This window comes from Lycorma delicatula, chromosome 3 (genome assembly GCF_047948215.1).
Source record: "Lycorma delicatula isolate Av1 chromosome 3, ASM4794821v1, whole genome shotgun sequence".
Taxonomy (NCBI): Eukaryota; Metazoa; Arthropoda; class Insecta; order Hemiptera; family Fulgoridae; genus Lycorma; species Lycorma delicatula.
This window is the reverse complement of record NC_134457.1, coordinates 192,126,308-192,146,356: the sequence shown is the minus strand read 5'-3', so window position 1 is coordinate 192,146,356 and position 20,049 is coordinate 192,126,308. Positions and strand designations below refer to the sequence as shown.

The 20,049-nt window shown below is 30.0% G+C and overlaps 1 protein-coding gene across 1 annotated transcript in view; it reads right to left on the bottom strand.

Annotated features, from left to right (window-relative positions):
* LOC142321267 (retina and anterior neural fold homeobox protein 2-like) overlaps positions 1 to 20,049 on the bottom strand; it is a 126,114-nt gene that overhangs the window by 70,188 nt on the left and 35,877 nt on the right. The window lies entirely within an intron of this gene.

The following is a 20,049-nucleotide window of genomic DNA, read 5'->3' as shown; positions in this document are numbered from 1 at the left end:
AACCAATGAGAATAAGTAACACTTATGATACATCGTTGAAAAGCTCTCAAGGAGGGCTTATTACTGCCGTTAAGCAAACGTCCAAAATTCAATTTTTTTGGATTTTGAGCTTTTTGGATACTTCTGGTTAAGTCGATTGCAGTTAAAGGGGGAGGTGCACAACTAGATGTTACAACAGTCCTAAATCCAAAATTTCAAATTCTACGGCTTATCTTTTGGATTTATGCGAGAAACGTACGTACGTACGACGTCATACCAAAACTAGTCAAAATGGTTATTTTCGTTGAAATATGAAAACCGAATATTTTCGCGATCACAATAATTCCTTTACTTCATACAAAGAAGTAATAGAAAAACAATATTTTGTGTATTTCTAGTTAACCTATGATAATCCACCGGGTTGGTCTAGTGGTGAACGCGTCTTTCCAAATCAGCTGATTTAGAAGTCGAGAGTTTCAGGGTTGAAGTCCTAGTGAAAGCATTTAATTTTATACGGATTTGATTACTAGATCCGTGGATGCCGGTGTTCTTTGGTGGTTGGGTTTCAATTAACCGCACATCTCAGGAATGATCGAACTGAGACTGTACAAGAACTACACTTCATTTATACTCATTCATATCATCCTCTGAAGTAATATCTGAGAACGGTAATTCCCAGAGGCTAAACAGGAAAACTGACCGATGATGCATCTTGATAAAGAAGACGGCGAACCTAGATTGCGCATATTTTAAAAATTGGACCTGAAGATTGGTGACTTTTGTAAACACTGAATCCCTTTAATTGCTAAAAATAGCGTTTTTTTTTTTAATTTTATCTATAAAGTCTAGACTCTCAAATGATAGCTTGAAAGAATGCACACAAAATACAAGGTATTGAAAAAAGACTTTTTTAATATTTATTTATGGAGAAAAAATAATTGGCCGCTTAACACTTATGAAGAAAAGTGAACATTTATTATTTAAAATTAATTTTAAAATATTTTATTGTTTTAAATTATTTACGTATTCCTTTTTACTTGATATACATGCAAAAATGGACTTGATGGAGAATCGACTTGATTTGACTTGATGGAATCGAGATTTGATTTGTAATAATAAACAAGTGGACAATCAGAGTATCTGAGAAGAAAAGATTAGAAGCTTTTGAAATGTGGTGCTGTAGGAGAATGTTAAAAATCGGATAAAGTGACAAATGAAGAGGTATTGCGGCAAATAGATGAAGAAAGTAGCATTTGGAAAAATATAGTTAAAAGAAGAGACAGACTTATAGGCCACATACTAAGGCATCCTGGAATAGTCGCTTTAATATTGGAAGGACAGGTAGAAGGGAAAAATTGTGTAGGCAGGCCACGTTTGGAATATGTGAAACAAATTGTTAGGGATGTAAGATGTAGAGGGTATACTGAAATGAAATGACTAGCACTAGATAGGGAATCTTGGAGAGCTGCATCAAACCAGTCAAATGACTGAAGACAAAAAAAAAACAAGTGTATTGCGCAAACGGTATAGATTTTTTCTAAATGTTTACCCAACTCTAGTTTTGTGGACTATCGATTTTCTTTTTTAATAAATATGGTAAAATGAATTACTTTCTACAGAAGAATGTTCTGAAAGTATCATATTAATCCTTAAATGAACAGTACTACTTACATAAAGCTACTACATAAAGCTACTTTTCAAACTGACATTTTATAAGGATAAAATATAATGCAAAATTTGTTAAATAAATAATTTTTTTTAAAACCTTCATTCAGATAAACTAATTTTGTAACACAGTTCAATTTATTTTATATGCACTTTTTTGGTAGTGTCTTCTGATAATGATAATTTTTTATTTTAATATTATTCTATTAAAGAATGCCAGACTATACAACCTAGAAAATTTTTTTTAATTTAAAACATTTACTCTGTACAACATTATTAAAACGCTTTAAAAAACTCACTTTTATTTATTCTAAAGATTCTTTAATTATTAATAAATTAGCTGATTCTTCCGTTCTATAAATAACTACTTAAATTATTTAACAGACTTCAACCCATTGACTAACTAATTCATCAGACTTCTTATAGATGTAATTTACTCACATATGTAGCCCGTACGTCTGTGGATATGTAACAGAGATATATACAACTCATTTAAGGGTGTTTTTCTGATGGGGTTGTTTGAAATGAATTGAATGAACAATTATTAAACGACATATAGACAGTTCTCTTGTGTGATAAATTAGCCAACCCTTGGTTTCGATCAGGTGGTTAATTCCCACATTCTTATATTTCTACCCCAGTGCACGGGTAGTGAATATTACTGCGAAACCGATGGCATTATTACAATTTATATTACTCTTGTGATATATATTGGCCTACAGTATATTAATACAACCCCAAAATTCATCCCCCTCTTATATTTCTCTTCGATTTAATTTTATGTTCATACTTCAGCTCCAAAATTATGATTTTTTCCTCGGTAACAACGTGTTGTTGTCATTTATAATTTATTTCATAAATTTATTATAGATTTACATCAACCACAAAACCACATATCTATAGATAAACATAGTTATATAAAAATTTGCGTAAAAATACTCTGATTCTTTAATTTCTATTACTTAACAAAATTATTTCGCCACTGCGATTATTATTTTTTTTAAATTGTTACTACAAAGTTATTAGTTATTAAAGTGTTAATTTCGATCATCATACCACCAAGAACAAATGAAGAGATATTTCGTAGGTTTTACTTTACATAGCTTCTCGACTTAACAACACTATACCCGATGAAATAAAGAACTTTACTTATACAAAATTTAAATCTAATATTAAACTATGCCTTTGAAGAAAAGATAATGTCAAATGGTTATTTCTTTTTAAGCTTTTGGTGATGTATCTTCTCTGTACCCATATATTCCTCTTTTTATGTAAAAACTTTTGAACAAATAAAATAAATTAAATTTATGTTGTATTTTGGAGTGTTAAAATACTCGAAATTGTTATGTTCTATTGTTATGTAATTCTGATAGTGCAAGTATAAGTATTATTTCATTTACTTTTTTCATAGGCAGCACAGTGCCTTTATCTTATATTTTTTTATTAATTTAATAAAATTAAAATAATGTGATGGTAACTCCCATACAGCGTTTTTCTCGGGGGTGTATCTTTTCTTCCTGTTTAACCTCCGGAAATCACCGTTAGGTATTACTTCAGAGGATGATATGTATGAGTGTAAATGAAATGTAGTCTTGTACAATCTCAGGTCGACCGTTCCTGAGATGTGTGGTTAATTGAAACCCAGCCACGAAAGAACACCGTTATTCACGATCTAGTATTGAAATTCGTATAAAAATTACTACCTTTACTAGAATTTGAACATTGGAACTCTCGACTTTGAAATCAGCTGATTTGCGAAGATATCTTTACCACTAGACCAACCCGGTGGGTGATCTCGGGAGTACCCCAGAGTTCAATCCCGTACGTCCATATCGGTTTCATGAAAGCCTTGTAGAGTACTTGGACAAAGAAAATTGTGATTTCTTACCCAACATCCAATATATTTTCTTAAGCTTATTCTCAAGCAACTTCTTCTTCTTCCTAATGTGATCCTTCCACGACAAACGGCGATCAAGGTAAAAGACCAGATATCGTATCGTACTAACTTGAGGTATTCTGACAATCGAACCGAACCGCTGGGCGATCTGGACTTCGCCGGATTAAGCTTTATTCCCTTCTTGTGCGCAATCAAACGCTGGTGGCATCCAAACAATTAAGTTGACATAAGGATTTTTTTGTATGAAAATATAATGTAGCTACGAAATTATGCAAAAAAGAGGAGAGGAGAGCTAATGAATAAATAAATAAAATAAATAATTTCTGACTTTAAAAATAAAAATATTAGAATTTATTATTCTAAGAATAAAAATTATAGTGTAATAAAGAATTTGAACAAATCTTAATTTTTAAGAATTTAGTAATATAAATTATAATTAAAATAATATTTATGTGTCCATATAACGAATCATTACAATTGGAATTACGATTTTTTATATATATTTAAATAAATGTTTTAACATAAAAAGAAGTGATGGATAAAAATTTTAAAAAACTTGGGAATTAAAGAGAGATCAGCTTATGGCGTCAGTATATTTATTATTTTAGAACCTTTTTTTTTTTTTTAGTAAGTATGCTTCTATTCTTTTCTCTGCGTTATCCAAAGTAAATGAAGAGAATAAGACTCCGATACAACGAAAAAGATTGGCACTATTCTCAGAAGCTGCTGGCTACAATAATAGAAATACTCTTTTCCATTAAAATTGTTTTATTGAAAAAATTAAACTTAGTGGAATGATAATTGCAAATTTTTATCCAGAACATTTTTCGTCCCTTGCTCTTGAGATGACATTGTATTTGTAATGTAATTATATTTTATTACAAGCTCTCCAGGCTAGGATGTTCAATAAATCCGGTGAATAAATGGTAGCTGAGAAAAACATTTGAAAAGAGCTATTGTTTTATATTTTAAATTGTACCATTAAGCCTCGTGGGTCCAGTGTAATACCTCAAAACGTTTTTCCTACTAGTATGTGAAATAAAAACATAATCAAAATTACTTTTTGCAAATTGAAAAAAATTATTTTTGCTGAAACCATTCTGAATAGATTTACATTTTCCATCAATAAAAATTAACACTCATTACATTTGGGTTATTAAAACCTCAAATTAGGATAACGTCAACATATCATTCATTATAAACATAATCATTCATTAATGAAGAAGGTAAATAACGAATGTATCGTTTTCTCTTTGCTAATTTTTTTATTGCGTCACAGTACTTGAATTTTATATAGTATATTAATATAAAAAAACATCTATTTCTTCATAATTTAGCATAATATTACATAATAATAAAAATGACACATATTCTTGTATTTTTTCAATATATTAGTTCAAATTTTCATCTACTGTAATAAAATTATTTATTGTACCATTAATGTTTGTAAAATTTTACATTAATGTAAAAGAAGTATAAAATAAAATAAATAAATAAAAAACTTATTCACTACATCGTTAAATTATTTTATGAATTTAAATTATACATTGTTTTATCCATTTAAATTATTCTGTTGAGATAGCTTAGAAATTTGTTAAATATTGTTAAATCAGGCATATGAATAAGGAGGGAGAAAGAGAGAAATATGGAGTAAATAAAGAGAAGAGAAGATGAGGAGTTACCAGGTTGTTACCACTTTAGTATTCTAGATTGGATAATGCGATGTTAGAAGCTCTGTCAAGGAAGGATAGAACGAACTGAGAGAACTCTAGCGGTGGCGGTTAACACTAGTTGAATGAGTATATAACGAGGCTGCTGTCGGTATGGAATTCAAAATTTAACATCGTTATCCAACGCTGAACAGGGTTGCCTTTCGGTAAGAGGTGAGGAGTGAGGTGGTAAAAGCAAGGTAATGCGGGGGATAGTAGAGCGGGACGCCGGGGTGAATCCTCAATTTATTCCATTATGCCCGCGCGTCCCTAATGAATTTAACATCCAATTTGGCGGTTATTAATCAAAGTTTTAATTAAGCGTTTATTATCAGGCGTTAATCAAGCATCACATCAAGGTATATGAAATGGTGTGGGGGGCATAGGATGAGTTGGACTTCACTGAGTCAATCTGTGTGTTGATTATTCGGCTATCCATTAAATACTAATGCAATGTCGTTGACACGACAGCAGCGAAATTGTATCTAATAAAGTAAACATGGAGAGAGAGAGAGAGAGAGAGAAAGGGAGTGAGAGAGTGATTGATTAAGAGAGAAACTTATCACGTTTAATGTACCATGCGCTGCGCTATTTTGAGTTTCCTCACACTGAAAATATATTCCAGTAACTTGCAACAATTATATATCGACAGTCTTAATCTCATTTTATCAAAATAAAACACACATATTCATGATTCGTGTTGAGTTTTAAGTAATTGTGAATACTGATAAAGCATGATTAAATTATCTTATTAGTATATTCAAAAATTGATTTGCCTGTAATTGAACTTTATGATTTGTTTAACGTATTAATGGTAGGACTTTGCTAGTGGTGTCTTTGTCATATTGAATGAAATTAAAAAAAAAAAAAACTGATATGAGGATGCGTTATTTGAGTGGATACAAAATGAAAATTCTATGGTTGCTTATGATGATTTTAAATGTTTGTTCTGGAAATATGGGATATTTGTGTGAGAAATGGTTAAGAAACAAAGGAATATATACAGAAGAATTTTTAAACTGTTAGATTTAATTGAAATTAATTATAAATATTATTGATAACTTGAAATTGGATTTGATAGAAAAGATTTCCCTCTTCTCAAGAATATTATACATTAAAATTGTAATATACGCTTTCAGTAATTAGGTAGAAATGTTCTTTTTATACGACTGCCTAAAAACGAGTGTGATGTTTTTGAAGTGTATGCATGTATGTTTGTTCCACTGTAGCAACTCAGTAGCTGAACCGATTTAGATGTATGACCCCACATTGAAAACCTTACGTTACCGGAAATATTAGAGGCTATATGAATATATATGAGTGTGTGTGTGTGTGTGTGTGTGTGTGTGTGTGTGTGTGTGTGCGCAGGTGATTCAAAATGAAACAGAAATAATCTGGAAACTGATTCTAGAGCTTGAAATAAGGGAAAAGTTCATACAAACATTTATTTTTTTTTTGTCCGAAAACGCTTTGTTATAGAGAGACGGCTAGGAAAAAATTTCGAACTGATTTCAGTTCCAACGGTGAAATTTCAATATATTACGGGTAAACTCGATGGTTTCTTATGTTTTTTGACCTGAAAAATTGAATAAAATAGGTTCCACAACTGTATATTCCGTATTTTTCGTGATATTCAAAGTAAAACTGAAAAATTCAGTGACAAAAATCATTGTTTTTCGGTTTGAAGTAAAATAACTTTGTTAAATGACTAAATAAATGGGTAAATTTTATCCCAAAATATGTAGAAAATTTTATTCTGAGAAAATTAATTTAATAAAGTCTATGAAATACAAAAAAAAAATCCTTTCGGCACGTCGAAAGGCGGAGGTTGATTTCACCGGGGCTAAGGAGGGGATAAAAAAGATTTCCTCCTTAAAGTTAAGAAAAACTTCAAATTTACACAATACGACAATATATAACTTTTGAACTGACGGTGGTTTTGCGGTCTGGTGGATGTGAAACGCGAAGATGTCGAAGACAAGTCGAATCATGGTAGCCATTACAACAGGTAGCTTTCTTATGAAATCTACCTAAAAAAATCTTTTATGATAAAAAACTTATCTTTTGAATTTGTAAAAATATAAAACAGGTTTTAGTACAATAAATTTAGACCTAGGAAAAATATTTTTAATTACTTTAAAAAAATACTCGCTATGGTTTGTTTATACGTAAAAAGGAGTGTAATGTATATATTTGTTTCACCGTAGTAGCTCAAATACGGAACGGATTTAGATGTGTGACTCCGCGTTGAAATCCTTACGTTGCCAGTAGCAGGAATATCATTGGCTATTAAATATTTATAAATGTTTAAATAAATTTAATAAAAAAGAAAAAAATACATGCTTTATACAATATTGTCACCTGCACTCTAATTATCCAATTTTAAAGAACAATGTTTGTCAGCAATGTTTTTGGGTAGATTTTTTAAGAAGTTTACCTACTGTAATGGTAACCATGATTCGACTTCTTGAAAATTTCGACATATCTTCGCGTTTCTCATCCCCCAGTCCCCAACACCACCGTCAGTTTAAAAGTTTATGTATATATTTCACTTTCTTATGGATACGATAACTGCCGTAATTTTGCGCCGATCACTTTCAAATTTATACTTAAAATATAACGACAAGGCAAAATCGGACCATGAGGTGGAAATGTGGGGGCTTTTTCGAAAAAACAATGTATCGCTGTAATTTTCTTATTAAGTAAAATATCTAATTCGTTTAAAGTTATTACTATTCTTTGGATAAGGGCCTAAAACTTATCTAAGTAAAGTCTTTTGATATCACCAATCATTGGCCCAAGGGATGGAAAAAATGGGGTTTTGAAGATAAAAAAGTCATACCTCCCTAATAGGCACAGCATCGAATCGGTTTAAAGTGGTCGTTAGTCATCTAAACATTAACTTAAACTTTTTTTTGAAACAATTTTTGATATGACCAACCCTTATGGCAAGGGATGACCAAAGTTTTGCTGGAAATTGTAGGATGATGGGGCTTGTCATATACTAAACATGTGAAACTTTTTTTCACATGCAACCATTGTATTGAGTAAATTTGAAGAGTTTCTTAATCTTAAGGTGGAAATCTTTTTTACCGCCTACTTAGCAGTGGTGAACTCTATCTCCGCCTTCTGGCGTGCCAAAAGGAATTTTTTTTTGGCAATCTTGTTTTTTAATTTTTAATATTTATTTCTTGTATGTTTCTTTAGTAATGATTGTTTTATTTTTGTTTTTGTTATTTGTGTAGTTATTATTTCTATTTATACTCATTTATTTATTTTAAATTAATTTTACTAATTTCCTTACATCTGTGGATGATAATTGTTTTGCAGGTTTTTTTAATGTTTTGTCTTTTCAATTTTTTTTTCAACTCTGGGGCCACTTTTATGTATTACTTTAGAGGATGAGGATGAGATGAATGACAATTTTTGTTGCGTGTGAAAATGGCAAAGTAATTTAATTTAATTTCTTTGTGTATTTCAAAACAATATTAATCTATTACTTAGGTTTATTTTTCCGTAGTTTAATGTTTTCTACTTTAAATTTTGGTTAGATTTGTTATAATTACTTTTTAAATGTAAGATCATATATTTTCATTATATATTCTAAATAAAAATTTTCTGCACAAAGTTACATATTTTTATTACTCTTTTTTATTATAATTAATATGATTTTGAAATTGCAGGTTTATGTGGCAATTGTAAAACTGATAAGTTTATTAAAGTATTGCCACGCTTTATTTTATTTTATTAAAGCATTTCAATAAAAAAGTACTAACTTTTATTAAGAAAATTTCTTTTAAGGAAAAATGTTTTCAATAATTCGTGAGCATGTTTTTTTTTTTGTAAATAAGGAACGTTAAAAGATTTAACAAAATATTTCAAACCTTTTATAATTGATTCTTTCATCTTTTTTTTAAAAATTAATCTCTTTTTGTTGTTCTTTTTTATAAATTAGTAATCTTTTCGATAATTTATTGAATTTGTCAAGTAATAGAATCAAGTTTAAGATTGTTTACTTTATTTTATAAATGAAATGATGTTGTTTATTTTACCGGGTAGTTAATGAATTTTCTTTTCTCAGACGAATAATTCTTTCTTCTGCAAAAAGTATTTTTCAATTAGCAGTGTTGTTTTGACAGAGTCGGTTACAAAGCAAATTGCAGTAGACTAGTAAAAGTAACAAATAACGAAAGAGGAAGTTAATTCAGTTGGCAAAACTGTTCAGCGGAAAATCTAGAATTGAGTACTAATGGGCGAGTTTAATGTAAAGAAATGAAGTAAAGTAGGAAAAACTAAACGTGGAGCGGCTGGCTGTCCGTTAACGCTAAGTGTGGGAAAACTTGCAGACGGCGTCTTGTAATGGAACAAGGCGGCGGCTTGGAAAATTCCCCGTTTCCGAGCATCGGGCGGATAAAATGTAAGAATAGCAGGAGCAAGCGAAAATGATCCCTGCTCTGTTCCTTGCTCCCTGCTCCCCGGGGCGAGACAATTGCTTTACGCGTCGGCCCCTTCTCTTTCCTTCTTCACCGTTACTACTTATCACCCTTCTTTTTTCAACCCTCCGATTCTGAACACTTTGAACGTTTTCTTACGAGTTTCGCCTTTATAATTCCAACGCCAAAAACCTTTAACAATAACGTATCTGTACAATGGCGCCTAACTGAATCGAGTTTGCCATTAGCTCCTTCTGTAATAAAATGTTATACATTTACTCCATTTAAACAACTTAGGAATACATTATTCTTTATTTATATCATATGGAATTAAAAACTTTTTTCTAAATAACTGAAGCGTTTAAAAATTATAAAACTAAATAATTGTATGTCTGTAGAATGCAAAATTAAATGTGAAACCAAAATAACGATAAGTTTTTAAAAGCATATATTTTCAACTACAGTTTTCTTAGTTTCCTTTTTAGGAAGTAATTTTACCGAATAACCTAGTTTTATTTATTGGTACGTCCTAAAGTTTTTTTAGCTAAATACCTACAAAAACTAAATGAATTGGGAAAACTTACCATAAATATAATTTTATATAATCTGCTTCATTTGATTAAAATCCTATATTTATCATAGCATTGTTTAAATTGTAGGTCTACAGAGACAAATAATCAAACAACTTTCTTAAAGATGTAGTTTTAAAAAAAACTTTTTGTAAAATTTAATTTACGAGTAATTTTTACTTTTTAAATTCACTAAATTTGGTTAAAATTATTTAAAAATTGTAAAATTCACTTGTTTTTTCTTAGAGTGTGGCATTTTACTTGCTTTATCTGAGATAAAAAAAAAGACGGGTGACTAATTAATAAGAAATAAGATTTTAAAATTAAAGAAAAAAAACTCGTTTGAAGAAAAATTCCCCATTGCAGTTAATGTTTACTAGAGGGAAAGAACTAGATCAACCCAGGGGTTGATCTAGCGGTGAACGCGTCTTCACAAATCAACTGATTTGGAAGTCGAGAGTTTTAGCGTTCAAGTCTTTGTAAAGGTAGTTAGTTATTTTTATGCGGATTTGAATACTAGATCGTGAATACCGGTGTTGTTTGGTGGTTGGGTTTCAATTAACCCCACATCTCAGGAATGGTCAAACTGAGAATGTACCTTAATTTACACTCATCCATATCATCCTCTAAAATTATACCTGAACGGTAATTCCCGGAGGCTAAATAGGAAAAAGAAGAAAAAAACTATTACATTTCTTGCTAAATTGAAACCTAGTAGACCGATTTTCAAAAAAAAAAAAGTGTACAGTTTGCTGAGTAGTCAAGAGTAATACTGAAAGTATAAAACTTAGAAAAAAAATGTAATAAAACTTTAAGTTCATAACAATTTTTGTTTTACATGCATAATATTAAAAAACAGAATTAGTAAAATTTGAATCTCTTACACTCCATCCTACTTATTCCAAAACTATTTTTTTATTTTTTTCTTGATGAAATTCAGTATAGAAACTCGAAGTTTGCGCATAGAAACATGAAATGTAATTTTTTTAGCGTATGAAAAATGCCCTTTCTGACCAGGATTCGAACCCGGGACCTCCGGATGAGATTTAGGATTAATTTAAAAATCTAAGGAAATAATTTAGTGAAATAGTGGCTTATGGAATCTTATCTATCTTTATCTTGCTGTATGCCTTATTCTTATTATTATTCAGTTCTTTTTCATATATCCCTAACTTAATAAATAATTTATCTTTAATAAATAATTTAGCTTGCACTAAAAAATCAGAAGATAAAAAAAAATTAAAAATTATATTCACTTTTGATGCTCTTTCTATTGTTTTTTTAATTGTAAACGCTCTTGTAGTAATACGTTATTCATCAGCTGAGAAAGAGTTACTTGTATAAAATCATTGTCCGGTTTAAAAATTTGAAACTAATAATCTAATATTCATATCTGTCAAAATATGTTAAAAATTAATCATTATGCTGTTCAAGCAAACCAACCGATATAGAGCTAGTAGTGTAATATCCTTATTTGTACAAATTACATAAAATAATGTAAGATTTTCATTTTTACTCTCCCGTCTAGATTGCACTATAGCAGAGCTCTAACTCTAGAAGGGAAAGTATTGTATTCAGTCGAATACAATACAATAGTTGGGCATATATGGTTTTTACTGGATTTTGAGTTTTTGACACCTAAGGAACCTTAAAAACCAGATGGGAATTTTCAGATGTCTGGATGAATGTTTTTATGTTCGGAGTCCCCATCTAAAACATATCTCCAGAACTACTGGACCGATTTTGACCAAACTTGGTTAGATTACTTTTAAATATGTGGCATTGATGCCATTAAAATTTCAGCTTAAAAAGTCAACGAGGTAGACTGTAGAGCAAGGTCACCCTCAGTATTTCGAGATTTTCTCTAATTAAGGTCATATTTTTCTTATGCACATTTGTTAACAATTAAAAAAAACAAATTAACAAAAAATATTTTTTGAAAAATCGCATTTAACTAAAATGCGATTTTTAGTTAAAAAATGCTCTAAACTAGTGGTTAAGTGAGCATACTGTCCCAATAGTATGTTCACCACAAGGAGCGCTAGTGTAGCATAGATGTACAGCTGTTGTAGTTGTCATCAGTATGTTGTGACGTCACAGGTGAGCAGTTCGCAATAAGTGAATAATATTTAAAGTATAAAAAAGTAAACTTGTCCGGCTAGGTATCAAACTCGATCGTCTGGTTGACTCGGTACCTGGTTCATTAAGCCTTGTGGCTACATCAGTCTGCCGACGATACATGCAAAATTTGTTTTATGTAAGTTGTGAAAATATATTAGTTTAGTTAGTGCATACCCTCGCCACTAGTACTGCCACACCCGCGTGAATTAAATACGGTATGTGCGCGCGTTTTAGTTAGAATCATTGAATTAAATAAACGAAAAAAATATTTTATTTACATAAAATGATAAATATTTTAAATTAAGTTGTGCGTATAAGCCGGGAGGTACCGTCATCTAGGAACCGCTGTCATTCAGGAGGTTAACCGCGAGCCAGTTCACATATTTGTCCAGTCTCGTTTTGTATCTTATATCGAATCGCTGAATCTCCTCTCGAACGGTTGGCAATCCTAGGTAATATTATTGTATTTCAGGGTTCTTCGCCAACCACGGAGCTTGTGATATATTTCTAAATATTTTTTTCTGGAATCGCTGTGAGACTTAGATTTTTTTCTCACTTGTCATGCCCCATAGTTGGATTCCGTATGTCCAAATTGGTTTCAGAACCGCTGGGTAACAAATAAATTGTTTGTTAGGTAATGATAGATGAGACCAAGTACCTAACAACCATTACATCTCCCAGAACTTAATATTAAGCTGCGTTAAATATAAAATTGATAGTTTTAAATTTTTAGTTAAAACAAGTATCTGATAAATATTTCCGTTCATTACTTCTTTCCTTGGACTCTCAAAATATTCTTTTAATGATTTTTCAATATACAAATTCAAAAGCTGCTTAAATAAAATTTTTCACTCCTTATTTGTATTGTATTGTTATGTATTGTATTGTATTGTATTTGTATTTATTGGTATACTAGAGAAATGATTCTTTTACACTTTTTAATTCTTCTTCCTTCTACCCCATTTTATATTAACCAAAAAGTCTTTTTATATGTATGAATTTCATTTAAACAATTTTTTGTTTGTTTTTTTATCGATAATCTCGGTGTTAAATTTTTTCCGTTGTATCGATTCCGCTCAAAAATAGAATAGTTGTGCAAATTCTTAAACCTAATATTTTTTTTTTAATGTAAAATATCCCAGAAAGTATATTCAAAAGATGAAATTTAAGGACAACACCGCGAATATTTTTACAACTGCCTCTTTCCCTATCTGTGTTGTGCAGTCTTACATTTTTCTGCAAAAGTAATGACATCAAATTTCCAAATGAGATTTATAATTATAAACAAATAGTATATTACAACATATATATATATATATAAATATATAAATTGTTTATATAAATATATAATACAGTATAAATATAAAACTAGATATACAGAGAATTATTAAATCTGCTTGAAAATTTGTTGTTTTATACTTAATAGAAAATTGTTTCTTTTTATTTTACTAAGTATTTTTGAAAATAAAATACAGGAAATTTTGATGTTTGTATTTTTAAGATTGAAAATACCAAAATAAAAGCTAGAAATAAATTGTAATATCTGTTTTTGTTCACTATCAAAAAAATTTCACATGTTTCTGAATAAGACAAAGATAGAACAGTTATAAAAAATTAATGTCAATTGATCAAGTAAAAATAACAACTCCATTCTTTGTGCTGTATCTACTACGGTATTCTACTTTAATGTTATTAAAGTAGAATATAAAAATTTCAGAAATAAAAATTTCAAAGCTATAAATATCGGTTTGGGTGTAGAAACACATGTGTGATAAAATATATTTCTTTTTTCTGTAATCGATTTTAGGAACAAGAATAAAGTAATGAATAAATAAATATAGACATATATATATATATATATATGTATTAAATTCGTAATGTTTCTTTCGCAATTCTCATTTATTTAACATCTGTAAACAAGCACAAACAATAAATTTTAAATACAAAACTAACATTGTCCTATGTAAACTTTGTTACTTATATTTTATTGCTTAAATTATGTGAAGAGAGAATATAAGAATAACAAAAATGCATGAAATAAAATAAATTTTGTGTTATTTACTTTGTGAAAATAACATTTAGGGAACGTACAAAAATTAACAGCATTGGCTCCAACCCACATAAAAAAAAGAACTATTTCTGAATATGTATTAAGAAATAAAAAAAAAAAAAAATTAGTAATAGAAGTATCAGTTTTACTGAATCCATACATTAAGAATTTATGATAAAAACATAACATTCTTTTTTTTTATATATTCATGTTTTCTTAGTCTATTTGAATTTCCGGCTAACATTTTAACTTTTCTCTCATCACAATTTATAAAATTATGTTTTTCCATTTGTAGGTTCACGTTGCTTGTGATTAATCATTGTAGTTTAATTAAGATCCATTGTTTTAACTAATGTGCTGCTCAAGCTGTGTGATTGTGATAGTTTCACAGATAAATATACTGTTTAAATTCCGGGAAATGTTAAACGTGTATGGGGTTTAAGCGTTAATAGCTTCTGTTACAAGATAAGTTTAATATATTCTTGTAAGATAAAAAGTTTGTTTTAAAAATACTTATTTTAAAGGACTATTCTAATTAATCGCTGTCAATTAATTATTATTGTTATTTAATTTTGTCTGTATCAGTGTTTGAAGATGAAGCCTAAAATATTTTAATGCATATCATGTTTAACTGAATTTATAGATAATACGACTATAATATTCTGTAAAATTATATTAAATATCTTTCTCTTTCGGAAAATATAGATAATTAAAATTTTTCAGATATGTTTTACGTAATCTATGAGGAAACAATTAAAAATATCAAACTTTTAATTATCATTTTTTTAACTGGGGTAGAGAGACTCAAAAGTTGCTATTTTACAAATTTATCAGACCCTTCAAATTGGGGTTATTTTATGTAATTTCAATAAGCATTGTGGCAATCTCTGGTGGGCCGCTATTGCTGGCATCCGGGACACAGGGGAAAAGCGTGTAGTGGCCCGGACCGTACCGGCCACTGTTTTAATTTGGGGGGAGGCTGGCCACGTCAGGAAGGACTGTCGTCAAGAGGCCAGATGTTCTTCCTGTAATGTGCATGGACAAGCCTTTTGAGGCCAAGGTTGCAAAATTACCCATGCGGCATGAGGATCGGCTGTTGCTGCTGCACCTGGATACCACGCAGTCCGGTCTGGGACATCCGGGAGGGGTGGGATGCTTCGGCGTCTCACTTTCGATGATCGGGCGGGGACTCCTTCCGGAGCCGCCTGGGGAAAAATTAAGACCGTAATCCCGATGGGGAATCCCTTTGGGGAACCCCCAAAGGCGTGGCGAGGCAAGGTAAAGACCGAAGTCCCAGTGAGGGTACCCCCTCGGGGGTCTCCTTATTTGAGGCATAGCAAGAACAGACAGAGTCCCGGCTGCCTGGGTGGGGCCTTCGGAACGGCGTAGTCGCGCCCAGGGTTATGGCTCAGGTGGTTTGAGGCAATGGTACCTCCCAGAGCTGAGTTTCTGTTTGAGTGCGTGTCCGGCTCTTTATTATGTCTGTTTTCATGTCTTCCATTTACGTTCAATTCAATGAAATATTGTTTTTATTTATTGTTAATTATACCATTGTAAATTAGTATCAAATTAAGAAATAATTTTCTTCTACTATTTGTTAACAGATTTAAAAAAAAATAAAATATAATTTTGTTCAAAAGAAAAGGCTTAGTATTTTAGAAAATAATGTAAATTTTGATAAAATTAATATTTATGAAGACGTTTTGTCTTCATAACTGAAAAATAAACATGGCCGCCATTTTGTAATCTGCGAAGTTTTTTAATTTAAGTTCTGATTTTTTTCTAATTTTATTACCAAATATTAATGTAATTCGTCTGTCCGAACTTGAGATATAAATTATATAAATGTAATAAAATAGCGGACAGAGGGAAAAAGTAGAAATTGCCATTTTTCCTAAGGATATTTATTGTTCAGTTTTACAAGTAGAATCCGAAAAAGTATAGTCAGCCCACTATTTTTGAAACACTCTGTATAACTCCATATTTTGTTAAAACAATTTATTTAATTCTTAAGTACTTAATTTTTTAAGTTAATGTTACATATACGCAAGCACGAAAGCACACGCACTTAAATATACTTTCAGTGTAATTGAAGAAAGATATCCTACATAAGTGTAGATTATTCAATAAATTCGAAACATGGAAAATTTATTAGATTAGCCTGCAGTAGAATTTGGATATAAATTAACTCGTGTCGATTCAAATTTATAGCCTAACGAGTGATTTCGCAGTTTGACCGGCTTATAAATATTTTTTCCTATCTTTAACTATTTAAAAGTTAACCATACCTCCTTGTATAGCAAAGGCTGAAAAATCATTCAAAGCTAATTGGTTAGATAACTTTTTAACCGGTATTTATAAAGTAGATGTTTTCATTAAAAGAAAAAAATATAAATTTAAAATTAACCGTTTTACTATTAAAGTTAAAATGTATGAAAGTGGACGGTTTTTTTTTTTTTAAATATAATAAAGAATTAAACGTAAAAATTATACAAAACAGATTATTTGATAAAAAAATTACTAAGCCAATTTTAAGTGCTCTAAAAAAACATATATGTTAATAATACTTAGAATTATAATAAAAATCTTTTTAATCAAAGTAAAGATTAGTAAGGGTACTTGGAATTACGATAATATTATTTGTCTGAAAATTTTTATATCGCAATAAATTTAATTTATACTTTACGCAATATATAATGCAAATTGTATGTCGTTTTAAGAATCGTTTGTATTATGAGTAAATTGTATGCAGTAGTTGTAATATATTATTTGAATTAATAACATTAAATTCAAGGCTATAAGAACTGGCTAGTAACATTTATCATTAGCTGTTTATAACAGGTAAATTTTAGGTCTTTTTAGTTAAGCGTTAAGCAGCCCAGAAATAATATCAAGTTAAAGGTACGTAGTTAAGGTGTTGCATGACAGGTAACAGTCAAATCAAGTGGCACTTTGCTCGCGCGTTATCGCTCAGGACGGAATGCACATAATTAAATTAATTATCGTTCGCGTGTTTTGTTGGTAATATTTATTGGTAATAGAACCCCCTTTTTACTTTGCACACCCCCACGGTCACCTTTGATATCTACCCACCCACCTACTACTGCTCTCTGCTCGTTTACCCACCCGTTCTTCTAGCGATTAAGACTACGGCACGCGACAACCGTGATCAACATTTTATCGCTGCTGCCGTCTAATTATTATTTTATCCCTGTTTTTTCCGTATTATTATGCAACTAATTTAAAATCTTTTGTTATTATTTCTTTAATAAATAGTGTGTTTATGTGTGTGTTTTGTGTACAAACACGTGTGCACTTAAGATGTACAAGCATTCGCTCGTAGGAATTTGAAGATTAGTATTTGTAAGCAGTATTAATTTTTAGAAGAATGAAATTAATTAAATATTGTGGTGTAAAATGTTACTTTAGTATATATTTTTCAATTTATTTAATTGTAATTTTTGTTATATAATAACGTCTTTAAAATATTTTCATGAAAACCGTTAAATTAATGAATAAATGTATGGAAAATAAGGAAAAACGTTTTTTTCTAAATGTCAATCTTCTATGATTTTCATTTTGTTAGTTATCATAATTACTTTTTGATTCGCTTCTTTATTTAAATCTGATAATTATAAATAAATATTGAAAATGAAAAAAGATGACTAAATTAACGAGCTTGCGGATGGCAATTTTGTATATAATATTTGTGTATTGTAAAATTTTGTTTCAATTCTTTTTAAATCTATCTAAAAATGTGTGTGTATATATATATATATATATATATATATATATATAGTCTACGACAATCCCGGTAACATAAGAATTCCAATGCGGGGGTCATAAATCTAAATCGGTTCAGCCGTTAAATTGCTACAGTGGAACAAACAAAACACGTACACCCTAAATACATTACAATTCTTTTTGGGAAGTTGTGTAAAAACATTAGTAAGACAATAACGTCACACGTATGAGATACGAGGTTTCCGAATCGTTTGGAATGAAGCGTTGAGATGCGATAACGCATATGACACTTCCGATAACGTAACGATCCAAGACAGTGTCATACATCTAAATCAGTAGAAGCTCAACAGCTTCTATGATGAAACGAATATACCTACACCCTAAATACATTACCCTCCACTTTACGCAGTCATGTAATTAAAATAAAAAAAAAGTTAAAAAAACTATACAGATTATAACACACGACTGCTAAAAGAAAGTAAATAAATAAATTGAACTAAAAAAAATGACAATAAATCGAACAAAAAAGAGAACAAGGTATGGAGATAAATGACTAAACATGGTTATGCGCCGGCCTCCGTAGCGTGAGTGATATCGTCTAGGTCTTTCATCCGGAGGTCCCGGATTCGAATACCGGTCAGGCATGGCATTTTTATGCACGTTAGAAATCATTCATCTCATCCTCTGAAGCAATACATAACGGTGGTCCCAGAGGTAAAAAAAAACATGGTTATGCAGTGTTTAATTAAATAGAATAATAGATGAGCAATCAACTTTCAGAGACTTTTAATTTGTTTAACTATATTTTTTATGTTGTAGAAATGACAGGAATTTAAGGTTGAATAAAGATTAAAAGTACTCAGCAGGTCTTTTCTTTCAATTCTTTTTTAAATTTATTTAAAAATGTGTGTATATATATATATATATATATATATATATAGCCTAAGACAATCCCGGTAACGTAAGAATTCCAATGCGGGAGTCATAAATCTAATATTAAAGAGCCCCCTCCCCCACGACGGCATTTAAATATTTTTGTTGAAGGACAACATTTTCTTATTGATCTACTGAGAAATTTGTACCAATTTTTAATGATCCTTAGAAAAGATACAGTTCAATAGAAAAAGGTTTTGTTTTATTTTATCGATCAATGAAAAATAAGTGCCAAATAAAGATCTCAAATAAAAAAAAAGTAACAGTAGATAATTAAATAATAAGAAATTAGTATTTAGATGTTTAAAGATTTTCTGTATATTATACACTGTAAAAAAAGAAATAGTTTGTCACTTTCATTTCGATGTCGATTAGAAGAAAAGCGTTTTACTAAGTGTCAAATTTCGGGACAATGGAATATCTTAATGTTTTCCTGTTAATGAAACCAAAATAACGTTGATTTTAAAAGAATAGCAGAAATTATAAATAATTAATATTAATTTTGTTTATATTTATTACGTATTTTTAAATAAGTAGACTATATTAGTATACGAAATATATAATTAATTATTTTATTAAAATAACCATTACGGTTATTTAATGAGTTCTATCTTATTAACGAGATTAAAAATAACTAGGTTACACAGTAAACATGAAAAGTTATTTGGAGCGCTGGTAAAGTTATCCACACATTAATTAATTCTTTAAGCGAAAATACCAATGAATTAGTTGTTTAAACGTTTCAGAAATCTTTTGATTTATAAGGTATTTATTTTAGTTCCCTACTTTGGATGGAAGATATTTTACTAGAAAAATACATTTTTTTAGTGTAAATGCTTTTTTATACGATTGATGAAATCCATCTATTAGTTGTTTCTGCTACACAGAAAGTTCTCGTTAGAACATCTCTTGAAACATCAATTAGGTAAAGAAAAGAATAATCTTAACG